At 38.6% G+C, this 15,908-nt stretch overlaps 1 protein-coding gene and 1 pseudogene across 14 annotated transcripts in view; both read left to right on the top strand.

Annotated features, from left to right (window-relative positions):
• Ptprt (protein tyrosine phosphatase receptor type T) overlaps positions 1 to 15,908 on the top strand; it is a 1,105,935-nt gene that overhangs the window by 670,323 nt on the left and 419,704 nt on the right. The gene's annotated exons all lie outside the window — the stretch shown is intronic.
• LOC106022196 lies at positions 9,345 to 9,707 on the top strand (annotated as a pseudogene).

Here is a 15,908-nt window from a genome sequence, read left to right as displayed (position 1 = left end):
AAGTGTATTTCTGGTCTTCAGATTCATGAAGAACCCCTGCTGTGCCATTTTGCAAATTAGACATTCAGCACAAAAAGTCTGTTACTAGCCACATCTCACACAGCTTGGGTTCAAACCCACTTTGGCTTGTCTGTGAGGCCAGCCCCCTTTTCTCACACTCTAATAATGTCCTTGCATGAAGTTTTCATTAGACTCATACTTTAGGATCCACCTTTGGACTTGGAAGATACTCCTAAAACAAAGCCTCACAAAAGAATGGTATTTTTAGAATTCTACCTTAGTCTTATTTTTCTTATTTTTCTTCCATAAACCTAAAAGACACAATTAAAAGGAAATGGGAAGACTATAAAACACACACACACACACATACACACACAAAGGGTAATTACTGATTTTATTAAAAACATCTATCATAGAGCCACACAACCATTGTTATTTCAAGCCTGGGAATACAATGCACACTATTAAGCCATTTGATGATTCAAGATAAAAGCATGATTAAATATGTTAATGAAAGTTCCAGCCTATATCAAGATGCATACTGCAGATCAACCTCAGACAGATCCGACTGCTGAGATGTTCCCTTTGTGAACTTTGTATTGAACCTGGCTTGAGTTGAGAGAGGGGGGGGAGGAAGGAGGGAGGGAGGGAGGGATGGAGGGAGGGAGGGTGTAGTTATGAAGGTAATGATATTCTGTGTGATCCTGGGCCAGGCTGGCTACCCTGGAATCCTGCCCTCTGGCTGCTGTTCAACCTCATTTCATTTGCTTCCCAGTGGAGTTAGAAACCAAGCCCCTGGAATTCTGTTACCAATTTCCTCTATTCTCATGTCTGGAGGGGCAGGAACCCACTGCAACCAGGAGGGATCCTCTATGTTAAGTCTCAATTGTTGGTCAAGTCCCATGTTGGCTTCTTCATACAGATATGTATTTTATTTTTCCTATTTTATCCTTCTCACTGACCTGTCTTTACATAGAGGTGGGCTCAGAAATGCTAAATCCTTTCGTGAGATAATCACACATGCAAAATACTTCTGTTCCTTTTCCAAGACAGTTTAGCCTTCTATGTCATCTTGGGTCAGATGTACCAAAGTGAGTGTAAGTGACAACTGTCTCACTAAAGTGGAAGCTTCGAGGAATAGTTTGTGTATTACCACATTCCCTATAATCTGTTTCTTCAACTTGAGTTCCCATGTAATTAGGGTTAGTAGAGCCCCATTTTAATCTGCCTGTGGACATGTAACACAAAGGAAATATTTGCTGTTTGGGACTAAGAAGGCGTGACTTGTTTTCAGTGGAGCATAATCTATCCTGTCCTGCACCTGGTCAGGTCTGAGCAACTTGTGCAGGCATGGGGATCTGGGATCTGGGATCTGGGACCTGGGATCTGGGATCTCTGAATAGCATTTTGTCTGTTTTCAAAGACCTCACTCTTTTTAATGTCCCTGGCTTTTTAAATGACACTTGATTATACTGCAGCATCTAGAACATCTTCCTTACTGTGCAAGGTTCAAAGAAAGGATACAAAATGTATCCAGCTAAATGCTTTGCATGGACTTTGAGGATCCCAGCAGCATAAGGTATAAATCCCTAGAGCTCAAGGTCAGAATAAGATGTATCAGTTCACTCTGTAATCTTGACTGGACTCATCTCAACTGGTTCCTCTGGTTTTCCCTCCCTCATGTATAATGGAAATTATACCATTAATTTCCAGAGTCACTGGCCTCTAATGAGCCTTCAAATCAAACAACATCTTCCTTGTTTTCTCAAACAAGGAAAGATATATTCTGGGATTATACAGATACTATGGAGCATTGTTCCTTACCTTAGTAGAGAAAAATGTTATGAGATATAATGGGTTGAAGGGGAGATAATCTGAACTGTAAATATGAGAGGAAAGAAGAAAATATATGAAGAATGATGCTAAACATTAGATTCAACTGGAAGGCATGAGTGTCATACATTTAGGTCAATAAATAAGGCCCACTCACCTGCAATAGAAAAAAAGAGAGATACCTTGCCCAGCCTAGACACAGGAGTGTGGGGGTAAAGAGGTTGTCTTGGTCCTGACTCAAGCAGATGATGGGACAGACTTAGTAGACTTCCTAGGGGAGGCCTTACCCTCTCTGAGGGAGGCGAGGCCAAAGTGTGGGGAGCAGGAGGAGAGAGGGAGGGAGAACTGGAATTGGAAGGTAAAAAAAAAAACCAAGAAGGCCCACAAATGAGCTGGTTTATATGCAAATTTCTTAGGGCTATGTTCAGGCAACATTGCAAGTGGATTCTCAGTTTTCTAGATCTGTGCCATCAACCACTAGGCTTACTGTTTTTAGTTGTATCCAAATCAGCAAAAATTTTTCTGAGCACACATTTCCCCTTATATGTACATACTTACTAGTACAAGTAAACATTACTGGATCATATGCATCTTGTATGTATTTTGTGTATCTAAACTGTGTAGCAAAGGAAAAATGTTTAAGAAGATGAATGTGTAAATAAAAACAGACGATATAAAATATTCTTCCCAGTCTCCCATCACCCAGCAAGTGTTGGAATATACATAATCCACAACTAGGGGGTCAGTGGCTTTGCATCATTCTTCCTAGAAGTGACTTTGTGACTACCAGTAATTCTTAACTATTTGTAAAGGGGCACCAAGGAGCTTTCAAATGCTTGTTTTTTATTAAGCTTTAAAGAACACAATGGATAAAGTAAGTCATTCATTAATCAAATTTCAGTGGAGAGCACAGCCAGAGGTCTGAGACACTATTTGCTTCCTTTTGTTTCCCAGTGTCACAGGTGACTGAGAATAACCAGTGTCCTTTACAGACTGAGCAAGAAGAATAGATCCTCCTTCTTGTTATTCAGAAAAGGTGTTAATTTGCACATTTAAAGCAGTACTTCCTGTTAATCATATCAAAGTCACACTCTTCCTGTGACCCTAAAAATCTGTCATCACAGCAAATAGCTGGAGCCAAACATATCAGAAATCTATTTAAATAATGAAGTCATGACTCTGTCAGGCATATTTGTGAAATGGAGGAACACCTTGATATATAGAACACTAATTTGGCGAGTGGTTTCTTTGAGTTAAAATAGGAAAGGAGAAAGGGATGAATCCCCATAAGTAGAAAGTTATTTCTTTGGTGCAAGAAGTGAGCATTTGTATTCTGAGAGATACTGTGTTTTGGACACTCTCTGCCAGACTCTCAAGACATATGATGTGGCGAGTGGTTACCTTTTGAATGTGTAAAATTGTAGACATTTTTGAATATTTGGTTCATATAGGTCTGAATAGTAAAGTAAACTGTTATGAACATTAAAAGGTTACAACTTTTAATTCAATCTTATGGTAGATAGGTTTAAAACTTCAAATTCGAAAATGTAAAAAGGGAAAGAAATGCATTAAAAAGCAACATGATAGTTTTCAAAGAGACATCTATAAAAGAAGAACATGGAGAATTTTGAAGAGTGGCAAAATATATTATGAAAATATCAACAGTAAAAATGATAAAACAATGTTAAGATTAGATAAAATAAGCAAAAAGAACAATGATACATTATTGTTTTACTAATACAGGATTTGATTTGTATTTCATTCATAAAAGCTCTAATTATTCTTGGAATTCTGACAGCTCTAAACCTATATGCACATAACAACATGAAATGTGCAAAAACATGTAGACCAAATTTGACAGAACTGTAGATATAATTTTAAATTGATCAGTGGGAGATTTTTAAAAATATTTTTCCTTCAATGAGGAAATGATAATTCTCAGTTTTGCTTCAAACAAACTTCTAGGAGTTGAGGAGATATGAGAGAATAAAATAGAATTCCTGGTTTTATGATGTGCATATACCCAAGGATGGAAAACACAATGAAAACATTTCATATGTCAGATATTGATAAGGCTAAGTAAGAGAAAGTTAAATGAATGTTGTGATGTAGAAAGTCATGGAGTAAGGGGTCTATTATTGAGTCCATTGTGAAGGAGGGCACTCCTTATAAAATAAAGTGACATACAGGAAGCCATACAGTCAACCAAAAGACACCAAATGAAGGAAAACATTTCAAACAGTAGAATCAGTCAGTGTGCTGAAACAGAGGATGTAGAGTTCTTGGACCACTCTATGTACAACAAAGAGATAGTATATGTACAGAGTATGTGAGAATTCCTGGAGAGCCTAGCAGACAGATGACTTTAACTTATAGATCAATGGTTGGATAATAAATAAAGAATAGAGATTCACTGGGAAGCATGTATTACCACATAACAACCATATAATTGATGAATATAAAATTATTTGCCTAATATTTTGTATGAATTCTGGTAAAAACACATGAACAGTTTTTTGAAAAAATAGTTAATCAATAAAGCAAACCTGAGATCTTCTGAGTTAGCCTCATACATTCTCTGACCAGAATGAAATTAAGTTAGAAATGAAAAGAAGATATGTAGTAAAAAGTTAACAACATTCGAAAATATAAAAGGACTTGTATAAAATATATAGGCCACTGAGTACATCATAAAGAAAATGTGTAAACTCTTAAGAATTGAATAACAAAAAATAATATGAGCAAAAGCCTAGGGATTTCTCTAAGTCCACACTTACAGAGAAGTTTGCAGTTTCAATTGCTCAAAATAACAAAGGGTATTTAAGTACTGAATGATGTCATCGTCCATCTTTAAAAGGGAAGGGTTCATGAATTAAAATGAAGAAGGAAGAGGAAATGACCAACCAGAGAAAACATTGATGAAATAAAAAGAAAAAATTACAGCAAGACCCAAAGCTCTTTGAAAAGATTTTTTTAAAACATCCTGGAGTATTAGCAATTATTTGGGGGAAAAAACAAGTTTTTTAAACACTCTTCTGGAAACTACAATTTGCTGCACCCACTTTGAGAGGCAATTTATAGTCACCTGAAGATGTGTGTAGCATGATATCCAGTGTTTTATAGTGTAGACCAGAAAAAAAACTGTATTTTTATTCTCAGGAGATACGCCCATGGCTTTCATAGCAGAAACTAGAACATTGCCACCAATGTGCTTCTATGTCAAGGGAATTGATAAATAAATTGTGGTTTATATGTATTTATATAGCATCATATTATAGGATGGTAAAATGAGCAAGCCAATACAAAATGGACAACCCTCACAGTGATGTTTGAATGAAAGCTATAAATAAGATAAAGGAAGAATATATATGCATTTCCATTTACTATGAGGTTCAAAGCATACACAAATGAACCTTATAGCTGTGGAGATGTATAATTAGAATGACACCTACCCACCTTCCTCCAGAGGTCGTAGATAGAGAGAAAAGATGTGAGAAGAGGAGTGCAAGTAGATTCCAATCGCCTTGTGTTTGTTCCATTTCTGAAGGTGTTCACTATAGATAATATTTAATGCTATTATTTTTTGCTGAATATACTTTAATATTCTATCACCTTACTAAGAATTAATTTTAATTGTGTCATTTTTCAAACAATTTTTTTCTCTTCCCAGTTCTTCCCAATGCCCTGCTACCCCTGGTGCCCACTTTCATGTTACAGTCTATACATAATTTATAACATCTTTTTGCATGTGATATAATTTCTCCTAAGTGACTGTTAGAAACAATTTATTGGGGCTGGAGAGATGGCTCAGCAATTAAGAACACTGATTGCTTATGCAGAGGGCTCAAATTTGATTCTCAGCAACCACATGATGACTCACAACTCTCTGTAACTCCATTTCCAGGCATCTGATACTCTCTTCTGTTCTCCATGGATACTAGGCATGCCTCAAGTGATTCATAGACATGTATACAGACAAAATGATATCCTTAAGAAGAAAGATGCAAAGATTCAGAAGCAAATTCCTTTGCTTCCCAAAGATTCTTAAACTAAAACAAGCATGTTACCTAAGGACAAAGAATGTTAATGCTATTTTCAAGTAGTTTTAAATGATTTCAGATTTCTAAAAGCAAGAAGTAACAATTTATAAACTACAAATGTAAAACAATATATTATGGCTGTAAAAGATGTAACTGACAATACTAACTCAAGAAGATATATAAAATGGATGTAATTTTTAAAAATTAAGTAACTGAAAAGATTCTTCTGAGAAAGGTAATTTAAATCCAAGTCAGCAAAATGTTCATAAATTTTTGTAAATTCTCCCAGTAATTATAAAACACAAGAATATTCCCCAATTCATCTGATAAGCCTTAGATGTCCTCCTAAGACTTCCTAGGACAAAACATCAAGGAAATTGCAGCCTATGTCACTGGAATTCAGCATTGTATATGCACACACATTAGGGAAAAAGCAGAGTAAAAAGGTGTGAGTTGGAATGACTACTGTCAAAAACTGACCAGGAATTAGTAAGATTGCTGTGTCAAAACAAGATAATGACTATTTTTTTTTAATTTATTTTTCAGTTTAAATTTAGATTAGAAACAAGGTTGCTTCACAAGTCAGTTCCAGGTTCCTCTCCCCTTCCCTTCCCTCCTCCCATGCCCTCCCCCCAACGCCCCCCCAATATCCCCTCATTTCCCCAGGGAGTGTGAGGCCCTCCATGGGGATGTCCATAGTCTGTCATTTCATACAGGGCAGGGCCTAGACCCTCCCCCCAAGAGTTCAGGGTGAGAGTGCATCTCACATTGTTGGATGGGAGTCCAAAGTCTGTGTGTATACTCGGGATGAATACTGATCTACTGCCCAAGGCTCAATAGATTACCTAGGCCTCCTCACTGACACCCACATTCAGGGGGTCTTGATCAGTCCCATGATGGACTCCCAGGCTGATGCCTAGGATTCAAGTGTTAACCTTTGTCAGGTCAGCTGTTTTTGGGGGGGTTAAACCAGCCCAGTCTTAATCCCTTTGGTCATCAGTCCTCCCTCTCTGTTACTGGCTTTCTTGAGTTCAGCTCAGTTCTTAACCACGGGAGTCTGCCTCTTCTTCCATCAGCCACTGAATGAAGTTTCTGTTTCCCAGACTCTCTGGCCATGGGATTGTAGGCTGGCACTCCCCAGATCTATGTCTAAGATCCATATATGAGAGTGTACATGCCATGTTTCTCTTTGTGTGACTGTGTTACCTCACTCAGGATGGTTTCTTCTAGTGTCATCCATTTGCCTGAAAATCTCAGGATTCCATTGTTTTTTTCTGCTGAATAGTACTCCATTGTGTAAATATACATTTTCTCTATCCACTCTTCGGTTGAGGGGCATCTAGGTTGCTTCCAAGTTCTGGCTATTACAAATAATGCTGCTATGAACATAGTGAAACAGACATCCTTGTTGTATGAATGGGCATCTTTTGGATATATGCCTAAGAGTGGTGTGTTGCACAATATGTAGCACAGCCTCTACTGTTGCTCTACAGTAGTCAGAATAAGAGCAAAGTGTGTCAGTATGCTTTGATAAAACTCTTCTTCAAGAAATATAGCCAGGCTGAATTTTGCCTAAGAGTTGTGGTTCATCTGTTCTCGACAAGGAGAGAATGAATCTAAGTGTGCAACTACCCCATACTTAAGTATACTACCTGTGGGCATATTCCCAAGAGACATCCACGATACCTTCAATAAGCTATACATAATAATGTGAGGTGATTTCATAGCAGTTCTTTACTTCTCTTTGTGTTTGTATGTGTGTGCATACATGTGTGTGATTACCCGTGTGTGTATATATGCAGATAATGTGTGTAGTGTATATGTGTGCATGTATGTGAGCACATGTGTGGTTCATGCATTTGTATGTGTGTGTGCATGCATGCATGTCTGTATGTTCATGTGAGGGAAGTGCAGCTGCAAATCCAGTGTGTGCCTACAAAGGCTGGAGGTTGATAGTTGGGTACCTTCTTCAATCGCTGTCCATCTTATGTATGGAGGGACAATATCTTTTTTATATATTATTTTTTATTTTATTATTTTAATTTAATTAGCTTGCTTTACTTGTCAATCACAGTTCCTTCTCCCTCCCCTCTTTCCGTACCCTCCCACCATCTCCCCCAGCCTCCCACCCTATTGCCACTTCCTTCCATGTAGGGGATATCTAGAGTCTGTCATTTCACTCAGGGCAGGGTCCAGGCACTCCCCTAAGAGTTCAGGCTGAGAGTGCATCCCTCTTTGTGTTATGGACACACGAAGTCCGTTTGTATGCCAGGGATAAACACTGATCCACTGCCCAGGGCCCCATAGGTTTTTTTTAACAGGGAGCTTGCCGATTCGGCTAGTCCAGCTAGCCAGCTTGCTTTGGGGAACCCTGTCTTCTAACTTCCAAGGGCTTTTATTGCAAAGAGCTGACATACTGATCTGGTGTTTGCCTGGGCTCTAGGAATCCAAAGTCTAAATGCCAAGCTCTTTATCCACTGAGCCACCTCCTTGGCCCAGGCAGCACTATTCTTAATGCGTAATAAGTTGAAATATGTGTAAGTGGACCTCAGCAGTAGAATGACTAAAGAAACTGAGGAATGTTCATACCAAGTAGTATTGTAGTCATTGAGAATGGAAATAGGAAAATTATTACATATTCACAAAAATATGAGGATGAAGAAAATGGGCAAAAAATTGCATGCTTATGATTCCAGAGATGAAAAACTCCAAAAGTAGGTAAAATATTGCTTGGAAGTGCCAGCTGGCATTTAAGTTCCCTTCTGTGAGTTAAGGGACTGAGTGCCATGTTGGAGCCTCAGAGGTTGTGTTTGTCCTGCTGACTACACAGCTGTATTTGCTATATGGAAGGACACTGAGGTATTTGCCTTTGATTTATAATATGCATGTGTAATAGCAACTAGAACTGAAGAAGTGAAAAGATTAATAGATGGAGACAAAGTTAGGTTCAATGAGGAAATACAAGGGCTGTCTAACGCTGGAAAATATGTTAATGTAATTACCACATTAATCAATCCAAATAGAAGAATCAAGCTGAATAGATGAATAGAATCTCTTACTAAAATTAAAAACCCATTGATAGTAAACTAAAAAGAATTTCATTAATCTTAAAAAAGAACTTTCTTAATCTGATAAGGAACATATTTAAAAATCAGACTAAGCACCATAAAAATGATGAAGTATAAAAGCATTGCACCAAGAAGCAAAGAAAAATGAGGAAGAAACACACCGTCCTGCTTCTTGCATGATACTGAAGATGTTGGTCACAGACAAGAATTTCTCTAAGGAAAATTGTTGTAAGGAAAGGAAAATAGCATGCCAGTCACTTGTGGCATGGTTATCTAGAGATAAAAATATGAATGAATATACTTACAATTGTAGTAAATTATGGGTAGTAAAAGACTACATCAGCTTCATTCAAAATTGCATTCCTGCATTCCTGCTGGCCTATTGAGCAGACATGGCCTTGACATGCAGAATGACACTGGCAAGTTTGTGGACCAGTACATGCTGTGGAAATGCTCCACAAGCAACCTTTATCATTGGTGCGAAGAACTACACATCTATCCAGATGAATGTGACTGAGGTAGACAGGGTCACAGACCAGTTTAATGGTTATTTGAAGATCTATGTGGGGCCATCTGCAGGATGGATGGGTCAGATGATTCTATCCTCCGACTGGATAAGGCTTATGGAATTGTCTCAAAGAATTTTTGGCCAGAAGAGATAGGGGAATATTTGTCATAAATAAAAGTTAGAAAGTAAAATAAATTGGATCGGTCTATAAATCACTTATAGCCCTATGGAGCAATTACAAAATTTAATTTAAAAGCATCAGAACAGCTATTACCATTTTATTCAAGACTAATTTACTTTTATTTATAGTATGCATGTGCTTGTATGTACACATTCATATGTGTGTACTCAGAGAACAGAAGAGAGTTGGCTAGCCTGAAATTGGAGTTAAGTTACAATAAGTTGTAATTTGTATACATATATTAGAAGAAAACCTATTTATTTGCATGAGAATATGAAACCCTAAGTTGGTGTCTAAGCTGTTAGGCTTGGGTACTTACAACTTGTCTCTTTCTACAAATTGCTCATGTAAAAATTGGTTTTAGAACTCAACTGCCTTTGTCAAGGGGGTAATGTCACCTATATAGCAAAACTAAAACACTTTGCATATAGTTATTGAAACACCACTTGAAAATGATGTAAATGTCTTTTGATAATTGCCAGAGAATTGTGTTTCTTTCCTCTTCCTGTTCATTCTTTTGACATGAAATTCAAAAAGAGCATGGAAAATAAGCAGAGATGTTTTAGACTTGGCTCTTCTACTTCAAGCCCTTGCTGCCCTTTCAAGTAACCTGGTTGACGACCTGAATAGGGACTGCTAATGGAACTGTCCTAAGATACAGAAAACACTGGTGAGAGGTGTGCCTGCCCAGGCACTGTTCTGGGCCTCATATGGATTTATCCATTGACTTGAGATGATTTGAGCAGAGAAAATATAGCATAGAAAATGTGTCATTTTCCTTGACTCTCTTTTGCTACTAAGTTTTCCAGAGCTGACATTTGCATCTTACCATCTTCATCTATAACTAGGGCAGCCCTGACGATGTTTAAGTGCTTGCCTACTCTTGCAACAGAGTTTAATACTCAGGGACCCATAGTGAAGACAACATCCATACTAGACTAGTAACCCCAGAATCTTCTGAAAGGGTAAATACTCTAGGATATCAGCAAGACTGGAACCACTTGCACTAAGGAAATAAGAAAAGTTTTAGGATGATATGGTGCTAAATTAAAGCCAACTTTGTTTTGTTAAGTAGAGAAGTAATTTAGCTGCATAAAAATTTGGAAATTACAGAGAATTTTTGAGTAGAGAAAAATATTATTTCATATATATGCCTTCTATCCATTCACCACGTATATATCCATTCATTCACATTTGGCTACCCATTATGTGACAACTGTGATTTTTAGATACCAGAGAAACAACAGAAAAATGCACAGTTTTTTCTCTTGTATATTGCATTTTTTCAGTCTAATCATATCAATCACATAAACATACTAACAAGAGAAATACCCTTTTGACAACAGCAGCCGTCCCAGCCAGGTGGTGGTTGAGACCCGCAAGCGCAAAGGCCTAAAGGAGGGCATACCGGCGCTGGACAACTTCCTGGACAAGCTGTAGGCGCGGCCGCCGCACCGTGCCCCCACCAGAAGACACCTTGGGACTGTCCCTGTACTGCTGCTCTGGAGGTGGCTGGGGCCACCCTGCCACCGCTGAGCGCTAACCTTAATGCCGATTCTATTTATTTCGGGATTCCAAGGCAGTGGAGTCGCCCTCTGCAGGCTGGACTGGCGGGCGATGGGGTGGGCAGACACAACTCTTATCATTTTCAGAGGGAAATGCCCAGATATCAAATAAATGCATTCAGAGGTTTAAAAAAAGATAAATAAATATAGTAGCTTATTGTGGTAGTGATATGATCAATATGGGGAAGGATTTTCATTTAGCTCATGAAATGTCTCTTTGATTGCCTATTACCACAACCTACAACACGGAGTTCACAATTGACATATGTATGGTACATAGTTTCCTGGGTGCCTGCTCAAACAACCATCTCTCCAACCCTGTGCTCTCACAGCCCCAACTTCATTATTCCTTATAATTAAGACTTCCCTGTGCATCCTCATAACATTTTGCACTGAGAAAACTTGTTTCCCTAATTTTCTCAAGGATCAATAAAAACAAATTAAAATAGAGGATTAGAGGTGTCTTTTTGCTACATTATTTTTCTGAGAACAAAAGATGTAGTGATATTATCATTATTTCTCTAGAGGTTCCCAACTGTAATATAAAGCCATTTAGTACACTTTCAGATGGTAATAACTCACTGCTTCTTTCCCCTTCCTCCAGGGAACCAGAGGGAGGAGAAAATGCAGGTAGGCAAAAGGATGGGATGAATGAGAGAAGCCACTGTCTCCATATTGTAAAAGACAGTAAGAGATGTATTAATTTGATAGTCAATTTCCTGAAAGTAAGGGGAAGTGATGGGCAGTGTGACTTGGAGCATGCAGCTCCTCAACAAATTGAGACATAAGATGGAAGATGGTAAGGAAGAAGAAATGAGCTTGGCAAAAGCCAAGGTTGCATTTGGCAATGTGCTGAGCATTTGCGGAACTAGAAAAGGGGAATGCTGTGTTTTAGCTTCCAGTAACTTGAAAGACACAGTTCCATCAGGTAAGACAGTGAAGACTTCTTTCAAGACCCCTAGGGAACAATCAAAGGACCAAAGGATGCTTGTATTTAGGAGGCAAACTATGTTCTCCTCTGACAAACACTGTGGCAATTCTGCATTTCAGTGTGGGAAAGTTAGTCCACCATTGTGATTATTACTGTAGGATTTGAATTATGATCACCAAGTTCATATCCTTACTGTATACCACTCTGAGCCTTTGTTTGTTCACCTGTGACACTAAAAGCTCAGTACCTACCCTATGGGGAGCTATGAGGATGAAATAAGATTATGGACATACAGGACTTAAACAGTAAGGGAATAGATACTATTGCAGATGATAAAAATAATGAATTTCCTGATCTAAACTGAGTCCCCCTCAGATATCCCACCCCTTTCATGGGTGAGTAAGCTTAATCCTACAGTCATTAAAAGCATTGATTTATTAGAAAATATCTGCACTTAAATGTCTTCTGTGCTGGTTCTTAGCTCTATAGCTTACTAATTGTGCTTCTAGACCTTCAACCATGTCACCCATAAAGTAGAGCATCACAGGTTGTAATTATAGTAAGTAAATATTCCGTGAACAAGATGCTTAGCTGAGTGCCTGGCGCATATTACTTAAAACTGTACAATCTGGACAGGTGTTTGCAAATTATGGTTGTTTTTTATGGTTATGATGTGAGATGGAAACAAGTTAATGACTGAACTGGGAGATAAGTCTATTGAAATAGAATAATATCAAGTAGGTAAAAAAGAGCAGATATGTTGAATATCTGAAAAGTATAATTATTAAACTCAATAATAGTAACTTAGAAGTTAGCGTTGAGTAATTTTGATAGATGGAAATCTAAAGCCAAACAACAAAGATATTTGAATATACACAGAACTGTCATGCAAATAGAGTATGTATTAACCTATATAAAAGAAAATTAAATATAAAGAATCTTTGTCACAAAGATCAAGTTCCCCAATAAATAATGCAATAAAATAGAAAGTTTATTACCAAAAATCAGTTTTTAGGCTCTTGTGGATCTGACAACTAAATCATATACTGCTAAATTATACTTAGGTGAAAGGAAAATCCCCATGAAATAATAGAATGAATAGTAATGATGGTTCAGAGAATGGCTGTGCTTGTAGAACAAATCCAAAGTCACAATACAGGGGAATGAAATTCTGAAGTAAGTTACCAGGTAACTGACTTTGAAAAGCAATGGTCTATAAATACAGATAGCAAAGCAAACAAGTAAACAAATGAAAACAAACCATGGGAGAAGAGGTTCCACATCCCCAGTTATTAGGACGATGCAAGCTAAATCAACAGTGAGGCATGACACAACTCTACACTCATCTGAATGGTTCACAGAAAAGCACCTATAATGTCAAATGCTAGTGAGGATATGGAGAAACTGAACCTCTCATGTGTTTCTCAAAGGGGGTAGGGGTAGGGGCATGCCAAATGGTATAGTCTCCGGAGGCTTCTCAGGAGCTAGTCTGATTTTTGGTTTTTACTTTAGTTTTTTCAGCTTTTAAGTACCTGAGCGCGCGCGCAGGAGTTGGTTTTCTCCTTCCACAATACAGGTCCTGGCAGTCAAACTCGGTCACTATGCCTGGCAGCAAGTGCCCTTACTCACTGAGCCTCTGACTGCCTGTAGTCTGTTTATTTTATGAGTGTGAAAGAGCTTGTTTTCCAACCCAGTGGCTGTATCTACAGATATTCATTACACAAACCTGAAACACCATCTTCACATAGAAGCTAGTACATAAGGAGACACACTGAAGTTATACATAGTAACCCCAAATTCAAAACTATCCAAGTGCCTTTCAATGGCTGGATTATTAAACAACAACATCTGTGAGGCAGCTGCCCCGTGGAGTACTACTAAGCAATAAGCATGTGCAAACTGTTGATATGTGACAACTTGGACGAGTCCCTGGGGAAAAGTTCTTCTGAGACAAAATATTAGATGTTATTTCTTTTATATAATTTCCTTCTAAACAAAGTTTATAGAGGTGATTGTCAGGTTACTGACTGGGAGAGGTTTCTATCTGGAAGGGAGGAAAGAGAGAGTGGCTTTAATAGGTGGTATAAATACCATCGTCAGTTCCTGCAGCCATAGCACACTTACACAGACCAGGTAATCTCTAAGGATGCAGATAAATTTCCCACAGTTACAGATGCTGCAGGTGGTCTTTGCTTCAAGGCAGTACCTTGTCACTTCTTTCTCTAAAGGGAGCAGGGCTGGGTCTCCAGGTAACTGGCAGGGGTGAAATTACCTTGGTGCTTTATATAAGACAATAACCATGACTCTTCCCAATCACCTCAAAAAGTGCATTTACAATGCTGTGATTGAGAACCAAATGTCAGCATGAGCTTCGCAGGCATCCCAAACATGCAGACCTTAGTGGTACAGAAATCCTGTGATGGTGCACCTCTGTATCTTGGTTATAGGACTCATCACAGGAAGGTGTAAGTGTTCTTATTACTTAAAATTAAACACAAGTATGCACAAGGATGTGAGTGTGGGGTCTGAATTCATAGTGTGGCTTGAGATAGGCATAATTCCCTGTATGCATTTTACATCAGATATTAACAGTCGGGAGGCTGGGTTACAGTTCTCAGGGAAGACTTTCCTACCTCTTATGATTCTATAGTCATTCTTTTTCCTGTTTTATATTTATTTTTATTATTTTTGAACAATCTTTTATTTTACATACCAATCCCAGTTCCCTCTCCCTCCCTTCCTCCCACTTCCCCCAACTTCTCCCCACCATATCCCCATCTACTCCTCAAAGAGGGTGAGGACTCTCATGGGGAATCATCAAAGTCTGTCACATCATTTGTGGTCAAGCCTCCCCCCCATAGCTAAGCTGAATAAGATATCCCTCCATAATGAGTGGACTCCAAAAAGCCAGTTTTGCACTGGGGAGAAATTCTGGTTCCACTACCAGTAACCCCATAGACTGCCCAACAACCCCAACTGTCACCCACATTCAGGGAGCCAACTTTAGTCTTATGCAGGTTCTCCAGCTGTCAGACTGGGGTCAGTGAGCTCCCACTTGCTTAGGTCAGATATTTCTGTGGGTTTCCCCAACATGGTCTTGACTTCTCTGTTCATATTATCACTCCAAACTCCCTATAACTGAACTTCACGAGTTTGGCCCAATGCTTAGCTATGGATCTCTGCATCTGCTTCCATCAGTTACTGGATAAAGGCTATATGATGGCAATTAAGGTAGTAATCAATCTGATTATAGGGGAAGGGCATTTAAGTTATCCTCTCCACTATTGCTTAGATTCTTATTTGGGGTCCTCTTTATGGATTTCTCAGAATTTCCCTAGTGCCAGGTTCCTAATTAACCACATAATGACTCCCTCTATCAAGGCATATCTTTCCTCACTCTCCTTATCCATCCTTCCCCCAATTCAGCCTTCCTGATCCCTCTTGTTCTCATCCCTACGCCCATTCTCCCCTCCTTTCTCTCCTCCTTCGCTCCCCCTCCCTCATGCAACCAGTTTACTCAGGAGATCTTGTCCCTTTCCCCTTTTCTGGGCATCCATGTATGTCTCTCTTAGGATCTTCCTTGTTTCCTTGGTTCTCTGGGGTTGTTGATTGTAGACTGAGTCCTTTGCTCTATGTATAATATCCACTTATGAGTGAGTACATACCATTTTTGTCTTTCTGTGTCTGGGTTACCTCACTCAGGATGGTTTCTTCTAGTTCCATCCATTTGCCTGCTAATTTCAAGATGTCATTGTTTTTTTTTCCTCTGAATAGTACTCCAT

The sequence above is a fragment of the Mesocricetus auratus genome, unplaced genomic scaffold (assembly GCF_017639785.1).
Source record: "Mesocricetus auratus isolate SY011 unplaced genomic scaffold, BCM_Maur_2.0 Super-Scaffold_100028, whole genome shotgun sequence".
In the NCBI taxonomy this organism is placed as follows: Eukaryota; Metazoa; Chordata; class Mammalia; order Rodentia; family Cricetidae; genus Mesocricetus; species Mesocricetus auratus.
Note: the sequence above shows the minus strand (reverse complement) of the source record. Positions and strands in the feature narration are given on the sequence as shown.